This window comes from Sebastes umbrosus, chromosome 1 (assembly GCF_015220745.1).
Source record: "Sebastes umbrosus isolate fSebUmb1 chromosome 1, fSebUmb1.pri, whole genome shotgun sequence".
In the NCBI taxonomy this organism is placed as follows: Eukaryota; Metazoa; Chordata; class Actinopteri; order Perciformes; family Sebastidae; genus Sebastes; species Sebastes umbrosus.
Window position 1 is genome coordinate 20951424 of NC_051269.1, and position 14495 is coordinate 20965918.

Genomic DNA, 14495 nt, shown 5'->3' on the forward strand with positions numbered 1-14495 from the left:
AAGAGTAGCATTCCAACCCATCACCACAGATTATGTAAGTGCACATCCAACGCTGTCCTCCATTTCTCACTGTTTAGTGTTCCGTCATGGACACACACACACACACACACACACACACACACACACAGCCTGTTAGAAAATACTGCAGTTGGTGTTGGAGTCAGGGTTCTCCTGAGTGGTGGTCTGTGGTACTGGTGATGACACCAGGTCAGTGGTTCTCAAACTGACGGGAGCACGGAGACATTTCCAGAGCAAGTAAAGTGGAAAACATTGAGAATGTAACTTGGCTGGTTTCTCCGTCAAGCGGTTAACGTAATGGCTTTTTGTCTTTCAGACTTGACAAGATATTTACGGAAAGAGCTGAAAACTGTTTGTGTAATAACTTGCACTTGGTCCACAGAGGGAGCGGCATCACTGTGGTATCACTGAGATGAAAAGTTTAATGATATGAAGCAGGATGATGGATTTTTATACTCAGTGAACACTTTATTAGAAACACTTGTAAAATCTAATCCAGTCCAATACAACAGCCCTGCCATAACTATCATCTCTATGTAGCTCATAATGTTCGATTTTAGGTGATTGGCCAGGCGTCAACCTCTGGGTCTGAAGAGTGAAGCCAATGCGGAAGTACTCTTCTGGTTGCAAAAAGAAGTCTGATTGTATAGAAGATTAGCCTACTTCTCACTTGATTTATTACCTCAGTAAACATTGTAAACATGAGTTTATGGTCTCAATCGCTAGTTTCAAGTCTTCTTCAATACCGGTCCGGTCTGGGAGTTGTCCGTGTTTCCGTCTTACAACTTTAACCTTTTCACAGTGTGTTTTCAGTTCATGAAAGTTAATTAATAAATTTAAATAATAAACATCTTATTCAAATTTTGGTTGTACTTAGCTCCACCCTCCCGTGTCACTTCTGGTTGCAAAAAACCAAGATGGCGATGGCCGAAATGCTGAACTCGATGCCTCAAAACGGCAGTCCACAAACCAATGGGTGACGTCACAGTGACTACGTCCACTTCTTATATACAGTCTATGAGATAGCTTTAAATACTATGATACAAATGAGCAAAAATCCACCATAGGAGTCAAAGTTGACTTGCCTCCTTTGGTTTTTACTTCCACGGGCTTTTTCTTTTTTAATCAAAAGAAGCAGATGTTTTCTAACACAGTCAGACAAGCAGGAGAGTTTCATGTCCATCGTCTATGAACATAATCAATGAGACAGGTGAGCAAAACTCAGACAATTATTATCCCAAATACAAATCAGAAAAATGAAAACAATAAGAGTAACAAAGCCGGTTAATATTAGCTTTTTTTGTTTCACATTATGAGTCAATTTTTTGACAGAACTAAGGCTCAGTACGTTTTATCAACGTGGTTCTTATTTCTCTGTAAATCTGACACTCCATTCATTATTCATTCATTCGTACAGATATTTACAGTGTACTCCACCTGTGGACATACAGGCAAACAACTCAAACCATTTTAAAATTGTACAATCTTTCATAAAAACCTGTCCTAGAACATGTTAAAGCACATTTTCTTTTGCATTTCTGAGTAGCCTAATGTATTCAGCGAGGGCACTGACTGAGACTTCGCCAAGGGCACCAAAACATCCGGGACCGTCACTGTGAACACTACAGGGTTCTGTTGGTTTGATATCCGTTTGTACCTCAGAGCCTCTGTGGTGTCTGTGAGTCTCTGTAGCTCCCTCAGGAACTAAACCCCGGAACTAAATCAGGAACTAGCGTCAGGACTCATTAACTCTTCATTAAATAGACTCAATAAACAAGAGATAAACTCAGGGACCGAACGTCGCTTTTAGCACATTCATGTTTGTGGTAAATTAGACCGATAGAGGATTAATAAATGTTGTTTTTATTGGGCGCCACAAGACAACAGCAGAGTTATTGTGTTATGTTCTTTGTTTACTGTTGTTTCCTGTCAAAGTACTTAAAAAGCTTTCTGGAAATTTGAAAAATTGCCTTGAGGAGCCTAATTCCTAATTTGTGTCTTTGTCTGTTAACCTCTACCCTCCTCTGATATTTTCTGTTCTGTGTTCTGATTTTTTTTAATACTCCTCATATCAGGTTTCACACTATGCTTTATCAGTGTGTGTGTGTGTGTGTGTGTGTGTGTGTGTGTGTGTGTGTGTTTGTGTTATCTCAAACAGACCAGGACAACAAATGCCCCCTCTCTGTGTTCACTAATTATCCGTCTGTTCATCGACCAGAAGTCGAGTCATTATTACAATGAGACAACAGAGAAATAAAATGAAATAAACTGCCCACAGACCTCAGCACATTACGGTTTGTTGTACGTTATTACACAAATAGTTGGTGAAGTCATTGTGATGGAGCGTGCTAATTATAGACAATGAGATTGCTTAATTCTACAGGCACTAAGAAGGGGGAGTGTCGAGTATTTCATTAGAACAGAGCAAATAGGTGCATAATTCTACATGAATGATTTGGATTCCCAATTAAAGCAACAGAATTGGTTAGCTTACTGTTAATGGGAATAACGGTGGTGCCGTGTAAATAATAATAATTAAACACAAAGCTTAATAACTGCCATTTATCTCATGTCGTATGAGGTTAATATTACAGTTTTCTGGCTGCTCTTCAATCTGTGATTTATTTTCCCTTTTTTAGATGAAAACTATTTTCGCTCTTCACTTTTCTCACTTTATAAAACATAAACATAAACTGAAGCAAACCCAGTCTTCCAAATGTCAAGATATAAACTCAGGGTGAATACAAACTATCACAATGTTTATGACATAAATGAGTGACCAATAGAGTACTTGTAAAAAAAAAAAAAAAACAGTGGTGGAATGTAACTAAGTACATTTACTCAAGTACTGTACAAGTATTTCCATTTTATGCTACTTTATACTTCTACTCCATGACAAATATTGTACTTTCTACATTTATTGTGACAGCTTTAGTTACTTTGTATATTCAGATTATTAATACAAAATATAAATCAAGTAATAAATTATTATACATTATTATAGTTAAGCCACCAGGAGGTATATAAAGTAATACAATTAGTTCCACCTTTACCAGCTGCAACATTAAAGTGCTGTACACATTAATTAATCAATAATTATAATCCACTAATACAATATATGTTATTCTGAAATGGTGCTTTTGGTTAGTACATACGTATATTTTATTATTATTATTATTATATTATATAATATTGTATTGCTACTTTACTTGATTAAAATATTTCAACCACCACTGGCGTATTGTGGTCTGAACTCTGAATCTCTTTTCTTGTAAGACAAAAAAAGCTAAAATACTGGCAACATTTATCAAAACATGTCCATTGCTGTATATATTTGTCCATTTGTTAGCAGTGGAAGACAATGTGTGTAAGAGGCAGGAAGGTTACTATGAACTAGAGATGTGCAGGTATCCTAGTTTTACTACAGTATACACCGGGCTGAAACTCTGATGAAAACAATACATCAACCATTTCCATTACCGTCATTATTGCTGTTTCACTGTGGACACAACACAGTGCCTCTGCCTCCATTAGCAGTCGTATTTTGATTAGCCACAACAGACCGCCTTTTAACCAGTCAAACAAAGAGACATCAGTCACTGTAGGACCGGGGAATCAGCCTCCTAGTCTGTCGAGCTCCTGCTACTCTGACCATGACTATGACCATTGCTGAGCTAATAATATGAATTATTTATTAATAAAACTAAAACTATATGATTAATTGGGGCGGCTGCGGCTCAGAGATAGAGCGGGTCGTCCACCAATCGTACAGCCATCCGTGTATGAATGTGTGTGTCAATGGGTGAATGCTGACATGTAATGTAAAGCGCTTAGAGTGGTCGGAAAACTAGGAAGGCGCTATATAAATGCAAGTCCATTTACTAGACAAGGAAGCTGTATTTATGTAGCCCATTTCAAACAGAGAGGCAATTCAAAGTGATTTACATAGGCAAACACAATTGACATTCAAAAACAATAAGCAATAAAAAACAGAGTGAAATCAATTTAGACGGAATAAAAAAGCATTTTGAGATTTAAAACGTTTGATCAAATTAAATTAAAAAGTAATAGATTGGAGAAATACAGTTAGAGCGCAGTAATAAGTTGTAGTAGTTAGTCGACCTACTGAAGCGTGGCTAGTTTATGGGTGCTGAGTCGTAACGTTAAGTGAGAGAGGGCATGCATTTTACATGACTGACAATGACATGACATGACATGACATGACATGACATGACATGACATGACATGATTCCTCACGGGTCAGCATTAAACTCTGGCTGTGGTACTTGTTAGTGGTAATGTGGAGATGGTGTGGAGATGCCGGGTGAGTGGTGCTAGTGACTTGTAAGAGCTCAATGGAACTGTGCAGCGGTCCATTGCTATTATGTTGTTATGTTGGGCCTTTTAACTATTAATAGCCAGCAGAAAACACTTACTACAAAGTCATTACAGACAGTCTTATAGATAAGTGGATCATAAACTCTGCACACTGAGATTCAATTCATGAACTTTACCTGATGAACTGAGTACAAGTGTGCAGGGTTTTCTGGTTCTTTAACAGCTATGAACACCCAAAACAAATCAGAATAGGTAGAACTTCAAAGAATTTAAGAAAATTAGATATTGAACCGTGTCCTAACTGGATGTGACGCGAGCAAAATGAGCTTAATTACATTGTTTTCTGTTGGAGTGTCCTAACTGGCCGCAAGCAACGCAGCGCGACGTTTTGAGCCGAACTTTTGTTGGACGCCCTGTTCCTATTTTTCCTGTCGCTTGCGTTGAGAATGCCGAACAATGGATGAGGAACAGCTGATTAGTTTAGATAAAATGAGCCGTCAGGGCCGCCAACAGCGGGAGAAAACTGGGTCAATTGACCTGGATGTAGATAAGGATATTAACTTGATTATTGTCACTTTGAGCACAAGCATTGACGCCTGCAGTTATATACTGTATGTAGTTTCCACCACAGAAAAATTATTACGAGCTACCTGGTGTCAAGAAAGCTTGTGTGTGTTTTTTTATAATCTAGCTCAATAGAAAAAAAAGAGAGAAAGTAGCCCTACGAAATCGGGTGCATTAAAGGACCAGGAGAGTAAGAAAAGCATCCTGTGCTCCTCTTGCATCTTACTTCTTCTACCTGTTTGAATTATTTTGTTCAGTATTGTGGAATACACAGTGTGGACGGGAGCAGCAGATAAGGGTATTTTAGCCACCTAAAAAAAGAGTAAGCTATATTTCGAATATTTTCACCGCTTTACCTCGCCATCAGACAGCCCTTTCCGATGGTTGACTGAAGCTGTTGTATCGCTGTCTTCAAAACCACCAGACTCCATTCACAAAAACTGTAATTTTACATTCGCAAAACAGGGAAGTTGCTGGTCTACCGCTGCATCGATCGGTTAGTTTGTTTGCGTAATTGTGTGACTTTCAGATCCAAACTAGGGTGGCGTCCACAACAGTACATTGCTTAGCTTCCATGTGGGTACTCCAAACTGGGAGCTGCTGACCGCAATCTAAGGTACTTACTGTATGTAATGTAATACATTGACCATAAGGTATATATACTGTACATGTAGCAGCATCATCATGCAGAAACCTATGTCAGGTCACATAGGAAAACATTTTTAGAAGGGCTTGAGAAAATAGCATTTTGACGCTAAAACATAGGACAAATTTGAATGTTCGGATTTGAATACATAAGGAAAACCACAGGGAAGCTACAGAATGATGTAAAAACCTAAAAAAAAAAAATAATGGACCGGCCCTTTAAACTGCATTTAAAGTCATTACTCTCTTAAACTTGAAACAACCAACCTGCTTTAGTTTATAGCGTATTTGATGGTTGTTCATTTACAGTCCAACAAAGCTTCAGTATACAATTCACTGTATTTTAGTACTAGTAACAGCATTTCATCATTGTGATAATGCCATTTACCGTGATATTCAGGGCCGCAATAATCGTAGCATGAAAACGCGATCTCTATCATGGGAAGAGTAGAAGAAGAGGGGAATTATGAAAGAAAGAACTACACAATTTCGGGTGGGGTTACACAAACATAACACACCTTTATAGTTTGTTAACTCCACCACCATCACCACTTCAGTCCAAAGGTGAGCATTCCTACCTTTAGACCTTAATGGTACACACACAGATAACACACACACACACACACACCTTTTCATGCCTCTCATGTGACTCAGTGTGTACAGTATGTGGCTGTTATGCTTTAACAAGCAAGTGTTTGGTTAACGCAGACTAATACACACACGCTCGACTAGCTCTGTTACACTGTTACTTCGCACTTTGCTTGACACGTAGCATTAGATATTAGATATATTGTTTGTTCGAGAGAGAGAAGGGAAATGATTTGCAAAGGCACGACACAACACGGAGAGAGAGAGACAGCTGATCTTCATCTCATACTGAACTCGCTGCTTCCTGTTTTGATCGTTTTTCAATCAATCAATTTTCAATCCCTAAACTCTCTTCCTGTCAGAGTCTGGGTTTGTAATCCTGTAAACACTTACGCTGATGGCGATGTTATCGAGCTGTGCTACAGTCACACAGATCAGGGCCCTGTTTTTCAAATGTGGCTTAATTAATTCAGGATAAAATGCTGTTAAATATTCCTGTTTATTCTCATCCAGCTAATTTGGTTCTTTGAAGGCAGTTTGAGGGTTGATTTGTTTATCCTGGATTAAGTGATGTTGGATTACAGTGCACTCTTATTTTGAAATAAAGGCAAAGCCAGTAAAGACTTGAAACCATGACCAGCATTCATATGATTGGCTGATTGCTGATCATGTGATTGTAGTTACATGAGGTAGGTGTTGGGAACCCTTCTAGCATCTCAAACTATATTTTGTTGTTTGTTTTATCATGTACACTACCATGTATGGATATGTTTGATGATGACACGAGACGGAAAAATCCTACACACTGGCACCTTAAAGTGGCAGTAGCCAGTATATTTTTGGCATCATTGGGCAAAAATTGCATAATAACCTTTCATCATATTGTAAATCAAGTGTTCTGAGAGAAAACTAGACTTCTGCACCTCCTCATGGCTCTGTTTTCAGGCTTTAAAAAAATCTAGCCCGTGATGGGAGTCTACTTCAGCTTTAATGCACAGCTGGCATTGAACATGTTTTTGAAAGGCTAAACGCCAACAAATGGGGATTGAAGCAGAATATTTCACTAGATAAAAACATGTTGTGAATTTTGGAAATGATTACTTTTATCTTTTCAATAAATTTTGACTTTTGGACTTTACAACTCTCTGGAGTTATTGGAAATGTTTGGATGACACAAGTTGGAAACGATCCTACGCAGCCACCATTAGAATCTAATTCTACAAACAGTATAATACTAATAATATTAGTGTAGCCTAAACCTTATCTGCAACTGTGCAGAAATACTGGGTTTAAACAGAAATCAATATACATGCAAAAAAATTGCTATTGTTTTAGAATTTGAATGTCAACGTTATGAATGAAGCTTCAAACTATTCAGCACAACCCTATTTCATATTCCGTTTATTGATTAGGAGGGCACTCCATTTACTATTTGTTGCTGTCCATTGACGAAGGATGCTGAATTAATGTTACCATGGTGGCACATTGTGAAGGGCTTCCAAAACATCCGTAGCCCGAGGGCCTAAAGTAATAATGTGGCCTATTACCGGTATTAAGCTGGATGTTGTTGTTTTTCAGGCCTGTTGACTGGTCTTTGAAATGCGTGCTAATCACAGTTTTATGGTGTGTTGTATCGGTAACCCAAAAAAAACATGAATTAATCTCTTTATCTCTCTCTTGCTCCCTCACTCGCTCGCCGAGTAGACTGTAGAAAGTCCTCTTTGCAAATAGATGTTATTCAGTATGAAGGGTTTGTTTAGTACCTGGAGAACAAAACGCTGTACGATGGTTCAGCCAAACTGACAACTGAAAGGGCAGGAAGAGACAAAGATCCCTCTGAGCATCAGTTCAATAAGAATCAGCATCAAAACGTGTGCGCATTTAAATGGGAACAGGTTCCTGTTTCAGTCTCAAGTGCACAATAATGCAGCCTATAAATGGCTGGAATTAACAGGCAACACGTTGCTTTAGCAAAGCTCTTCTTCCATAGAAATAGAAGGTAAGTCTAGGGTTAGCACTATTGGGATATCAGCTGTACATACTATGGTCTGACAATCACAGTTTAGAACTATAACCTATTATATATATGATATATACAATATATATATATATATATATACTTATGTAAAACACCTGGTTCATGACCAGCTAACTGTCAATAAGCCTGCACTTCTACAGGGTTGGGTTTAAGGACTTGTTGCCCTGACAACAGTTCCAGATGAATTTCAAGCCAGCTTCGAAACCCCCCAAAATCATGTCAAATCATCAACAATCGAATCTGGATAACTCGGTTATCCACGTATGGAGAACACGGCCCAGGGCCAACATAGCTGCAGTCAACAGTTTCATCACCAATACTCATAATATAGTACAATGGTTCCCAACCCTTTTCTTTAAGGAACCCCTTTTCTATCATTGAGTAAACTGACCACTCCTGACTAAGTGATATATTTTATGGATATTTCATATTATATTCAATGCATGACAATAACAGTACAGAATAACTGATGAACTGTACATTAACCCAAGTAGGTAATGCAATAACTGCAGGAAGTTTGTGTAAAACGAGCAATTTGGATGAATTTTGTGCAGATTATTTCCTGTGAATATTGCATCAATACAGTTGTCTGTATTATGTATTGTTTAAATAAGTTGTCTTACACCCCTTAAAATCAAGAATGCCTTGCAACCCCATGTGAAGCAATGGCAACCCCTACCAGTGATATAGTAGATCACATGTAACCAAAACTAAAATTCACTTTCAACAAAAGCTGAGCACTTTTCCTTTTCTCTTTATCTTCTGAATGAGCTGAATTGCTCAAATGAAAGAAGCAGAAGCAGAGACAGGTGAGTAGAGACAGCGCAGGTGCAGATGATGATGGGAGGTTCTCCACAATGTTGACTATCATCACAACTACAAAAAAGCAGTTGGCTCTCCATGAAAACCAGTTCTGATTGGTCTGATCGGACTGTCGCAGTGTCAGACCGCAGCCCTCCCCCACTGAGTTTACTAAGTGGAGATTTACACATCAATACATTAAAACAGGATGAGATAGAGATAATTGATTATCATTTGTTTACACCTACCAACTGACAGAACCAGCTTTCCAATAGATTGAAACAGGAAGAGTTGATTACGGTCAACAAATCTAACCAACCACTTGATCAAAATGCCGTTTGGTAATCATGTAGAGATATATATTTCATAAAAATATATATACAACACATCTCAAATTACAAAACATCATGGCTTAAAATGTAAACTACTGTATATGACCAAATACACTTTAGTTAAGGTGGTATTTTTTAACATTTCCGTCTAACTCTAAACTAGCTACATGAATAATACTAACGCTGAAACACACATTTTTATCTGCACATGTATGCAAATGAATAAAACTAACTCATGCCTACATTTAAAAGAGCTTGTCAGGTAAGTTTGATATACCATTTGTCCAATAAAACCCCTGTTATTTTTGGATGTTATGTTACAGCTCACGATGCAGTGGCTTCCTGCTTACATAGCTGATTGCTTTCATTTGGGCGGTGCTGTAGAAGTTTCCGAGCAACCGATTTACACATTATTAAAGTCTTTACTGGCTGATTGAATCTGATTTAAATGAATCATTAGTTTGAGTCCAGCTAGTAAGGAACGTAAATACAGAATGTGATTCTGTGTAACTCTGTGGTTCTGAAGTGAAGTGGAACGCCACTGCGGACTGGGTTAGTGCCACGTGATGAGCACTTTGAGATTTCACTTTTCCACACATGCCACAGAGAGAAAGACTCAATGTGAACCTGCCTACTGTCAGGACTTTGGCTGTATCTATATATAGAGGAAGCATCTATGCAGCCATAAGGGAAGCAGTGTGTGTGTGTGCGCGAGAGACACTGTGTCTGCTCTTTGTCCATCTTATCTTTTTGTTATTGACTCCAGATGAAATTATGATGCAGCCACCATGTTGCCAGCCACTCAACTTATATGTGTGTGAGACACAATAAGCCTGTGAGTGTGTGTGTGTGTTTTCAGAAAATGGCCAATAAAAAGGCCAAGTAGAATTGATTAATGTGTGTGGGGGTGAACCAGCAGAGGGGACGGTGTGTAATCCTGGACCTGGTGTGTCTGGCTTCGTCTGTGCTGCTTTTCTTTCGTCACAGGAGTTCTAATTTATACTGAAATGATTCAAAATCATTTGTGTCGTTTAAACATTTCACATTTTGTTATAAAACAAAACCCACAGGCATCCTGTCTCACGCTGGGTTCATATCATGCAGAGATGGAAAGACTCCCATGTTTATGACTTGTGGATGTTTATCGTCATTGGATTTTCCTTCCATACTCTGATATGAATGTGGAGCAGAGGCTGGCGGAAAAGTCGAGGAAGAAGAAGAGATTTATTTCTATTGTTTCGGTGTTTCAGCTTGGATATGAAACCTTTTGAAAAAACACCTGAAAACATAAAAATGTGCGCTCGTCATTTCACATGTAAACAGTTTTCAAAAATAATCCGCCTCAGCGAGGACATGATGTGTGTTTTGGCAGAGCGCACGGCGCGCTTGTCAGGATTACATTCGGTTAAACTAAACAAAACCAAGAAGCAGAATGACTCACACTGACTAACACCGCATCCACCATGTTGTTATTATTAGGGAATCAGATGTATATTAACACAGCAGGCTGAGTAAAATGTTTACATGCTAGATGCTTCATTTAAAGGAACAGTGTGTAGGATTTCAGGCGATCTATCTGCAGAAAAGGAATATAATATTCATAACTATGTTTTCATTAATGTATAACAGTATAGTATCACCTGAAATTAAGAATCATTGTGTTTTCGTTAGCTTAGATTGAGCCCTTCATATCTACATAGGGAGCGGGTCCTCTTCACAGTGTCCAGCCATGTTGCTCCGCCAAGTTTCTACAGTAGCCAAGAACGGACAAACCAAACATTGAATCTAGAGAGAGCATTTCACGTTTTTGGGGTTACCTGAAGGCCACCGTAGTTATCCGACACGCCTGCAAAGCTGCGGTAACATGAGCCACAGAGTGCAAAACTGTATTACCGCCAGCCGCCGTCTGACTTCCGTTTCTCCTAAGGTAGTGTTATTATGGTAATGATGACCTCTGAGCGAGGCGAACAGCGTTATCCCGGTTTTGCACTCGGCGACCCACGTTCCCGTCATCTTGGAAAATGAGGAATGAGCTGAGGGGTACTCAGCTGGTTGCAATCTGCAACCACACCACTAGATGCCACTAAATCATACACACTGTATCTTTATATATTTTAAAAAGGCTTTTTGCTTTTGTTTAAGGGACAAAATCCTCACGAGTACAGTATCAGTCGGCTGCTATCAATAATCCAATATTCAAAACTAATCAAACACCAGAGAACATCTTACAGTAGAGACTGGGGTTACCATCTCCCCCCATATACAACCACCAGTTATCATGTGACTGAAGCTCCACACTTGATAGGTTGTGGGATGTGGTCAAAAGCTCTGGAAAAAGCTATTAAATGGGCCATGAGGGAAGTTTTCTTTATGTTAAAAAGTTCTAATTTGTTGTAGCTTGTTCATTCAGAAGTGTATATTATACCTCTTCAGTTATAGCTTTAAAATCTTTTGACATTGATTTATTATTTAATGGAGGTGTGAAACTTTCTGTTTGCAGATTTTTATGGTTTTCAGTGAACTTATTGACCAAAATTATTGTATTAATAATATTTTGACATCATAATCGTAGCTCAAATTTGTAAAAAAAAAAATTACAGTTCTGCTTTTGAACAATTGTCTTGCAATCTAGCAAAAAAAGAAAGGGGTTACATTTTACTTTGGAAGGTATATGTGTGACAGTGGTTAGCTAGCAGTTTTACCGGTGTATTGCGGCCAGAACCAGAGGGGGACAGGAAATAGTGTGGCTAGAGTTGTAAATATAAACTGTGTGAGCCACTCTGGATAGCAGGCTAACAACAGCATTCCTCAAAGTTGTAAATTATACAGCCTCTTATCAAACACTTCTCTGTCATTGAACTCAGCCTCCCTCTCGCTCTGCTGCTGGGATTATTTCATCATGCAGCTATATAACTAGAACATGAACAGACAACATTCCCTGAATGAAAAGCCAGACACACCTCCTGCCTCCAACTGGGTGGACGTTGGACACGTCACGATTTCACGTGTCAGTGATTGAACTCTGAAGGGTTAAAATTCAAGGGTATTTTTGACCTGAATTCAGCCTGTCAGACAGTCCCACTCACCAACTTTAAAAGCACAGCCACTGATATATTTCTGTTTTGACACTGCATAAATGTTAAAAAATACACTTGACTTAGGAAACACACGGCCGGTTTCAGTTCATGAAAGAGATTCTTCATTATCTTCCATCAGACCGTGCCCTCTGTTGAGCTGCTGCTATCCTCCCTCCTCTTCCTCCTCTCTGCTCTCTGCCTCTGCAGACACACCTGCTCTGCATACTAAAGCAGCAGCCTGCACCTCCCTCCTCCACACACACACAGTCCCACTATGCAAACTCGCCGCTGGCCACACCCTCCACACAGAGGGAACTTTTTTTCTTGTTGCACCCAGCAACAGATCACACACACACACACACACACACACACACACACACACACACACACACACACACACACACACACACACACACAATCCCGTTGAATCATGTCACAGTGACTTCACACAGACATTTCTACATGCAGGGCACGTCAAACAGCCGACACTGAGCCGGTGTGTGAGTGTGTTCGGTCTAGACGACGGTGTGTGTGTGTGGAAGACTGAGAGAGTGTCGCAGCATGCCAGACAGAGTAACAAGAGAGCGAGAGAGGCCAGGAATGCAGGAGACCACACCCATATCTGCAGTCATGTGACCGGGGTGGAAAAAGGAAATCCCCACACTGCAGAGAGACTGAGAGGCAGGGGTCTGGACTCACTGTGGAGCATCACACACAGTCACACACCAACACACACACACACACACACACACACACACTGCTCTTTGTCTCAGTTCAGTTTGTGTCAATGATGCTCATTGTATGGACAATTACCGAGGATCATCTTACAATTCTGCACATGACCCACACACACTCGTATCTAAAAATTATGCACAATCAGATCTCAGTTTACCCAGCCAGTTAAACTCGGAGGAGACCTTGCACAAGAAAAAAATATGGATTTTAAAATGTCACCATCCAAAAATTGCCGTTTATTCCAAAGAAGAGGAGCTCGATGAGTCTCTAAAGATTTTTTATTAAAAGTAATAAATGCAAGATTGGGAGCATTTCTATTGCCTCCACACAGCTCTCAACATGGCGACAACTGATCTGGTGGGGTCGTGTCTAAAAGGTAACCCGCAAATTGAGAAACTGTAACTACTGAATGATGCACTAAAAGCATGCCCGGCCGGCCCAGCTATGTAAACAAAGCACAGAGAAGCTCTGATTACAACACACACAGAGGGAGAGTGACTTCATTCTCTGCTCAGGTAGACATTACTCCTCTATATCTTTACATAGCTAATAGCTGTTTGCTGTTATGTTAATGCTTTGGATATCATACAGAGCACCTTTAACTGTAGGAAGAGCCAATGCAAAGACATCAGGACAGGTGTCATATGACCAAGCTTCTTAGACCTTGTTAGGACGTTTTTAATGAAATAAAGACCTCTTGTTGATGTCATGGGAAGGTCAGAGAAAAGTGCACTGCAGCGATTAATTATTGATGCTATGATAACATGTACAAGTTATCCGCCTGTATTGGATATAATGGGATTGATCTTGGATACGTTACATAATGAAAAATGGGAGTGGGTTCAACATTGCTTCAGGCGTGAGCTCATCTCGATGATAAATCAATGACGGCAGCTTCTCTCTGCATTCTGATTGGTCGAAAGGCTGAACAGTACTGGAGTCAGACTGGCTGAACGGGGCTGAGCTACTGTCAGTGTTTGCTCAAGGTTCAACCGGTGTATTAACGATCAATGTTTCATCAAACGCTCTCACTGGGATACTTGATACAGACGAGGAACGATGAATGTGAGATCATACACAGCTGTATGAAAAGAAAATTACTTTCCACCTGACGTTTGCAAACATACACTGGAGGATATACAAAGACTTGTTTATGTGCAAGTACAAAGTGTGAGAACAAATAAAAGCAGAGGTTTGTACATATGGATGTGCATGCACAAGGTTTGATCTTAAAGACCTTACTTTTGCATAAACAGATATCTCCAATTTTATTCATTTTACTAAATCATGATTTTTGTGTGCATTCCAGGGAATATCAATCAAACTGGTGTTAGTATATTCATTTTAAAAATGTATCTT

At 39.4% G+C, this 14495-nt stretch overlaps 1 protein-coding gene across 7 annotated transcripts in view; it reads right to left on the reverse strand.

Annotated features, from left to right (window-relative positions):
• The window catches only part of LOC119494790 (plasma membrane calcium-transporting ATPase 1-like), a 116716-nt gene that overhangs the window by 69736 nt on the left and 32485 nt on the right, over positions 1 to 14495 (reverse strand). Inside the window, exon 1 of one of the 7 annotated variants that reach the window (XM_037780936.1) lies at positions 12477 to 12593. The exons of the other annotated variants lie outside the window; for them this stretch is intronic. The gene's annotated coding sequence lies outside the window, so the exon portion shown is untranslated. Of the gene's footprint in view, positions 1 to 12476; positions 12594 to 14495 lie in introns of those variants that run through there. 7 annotated transcript variants of the gene reach the window in all.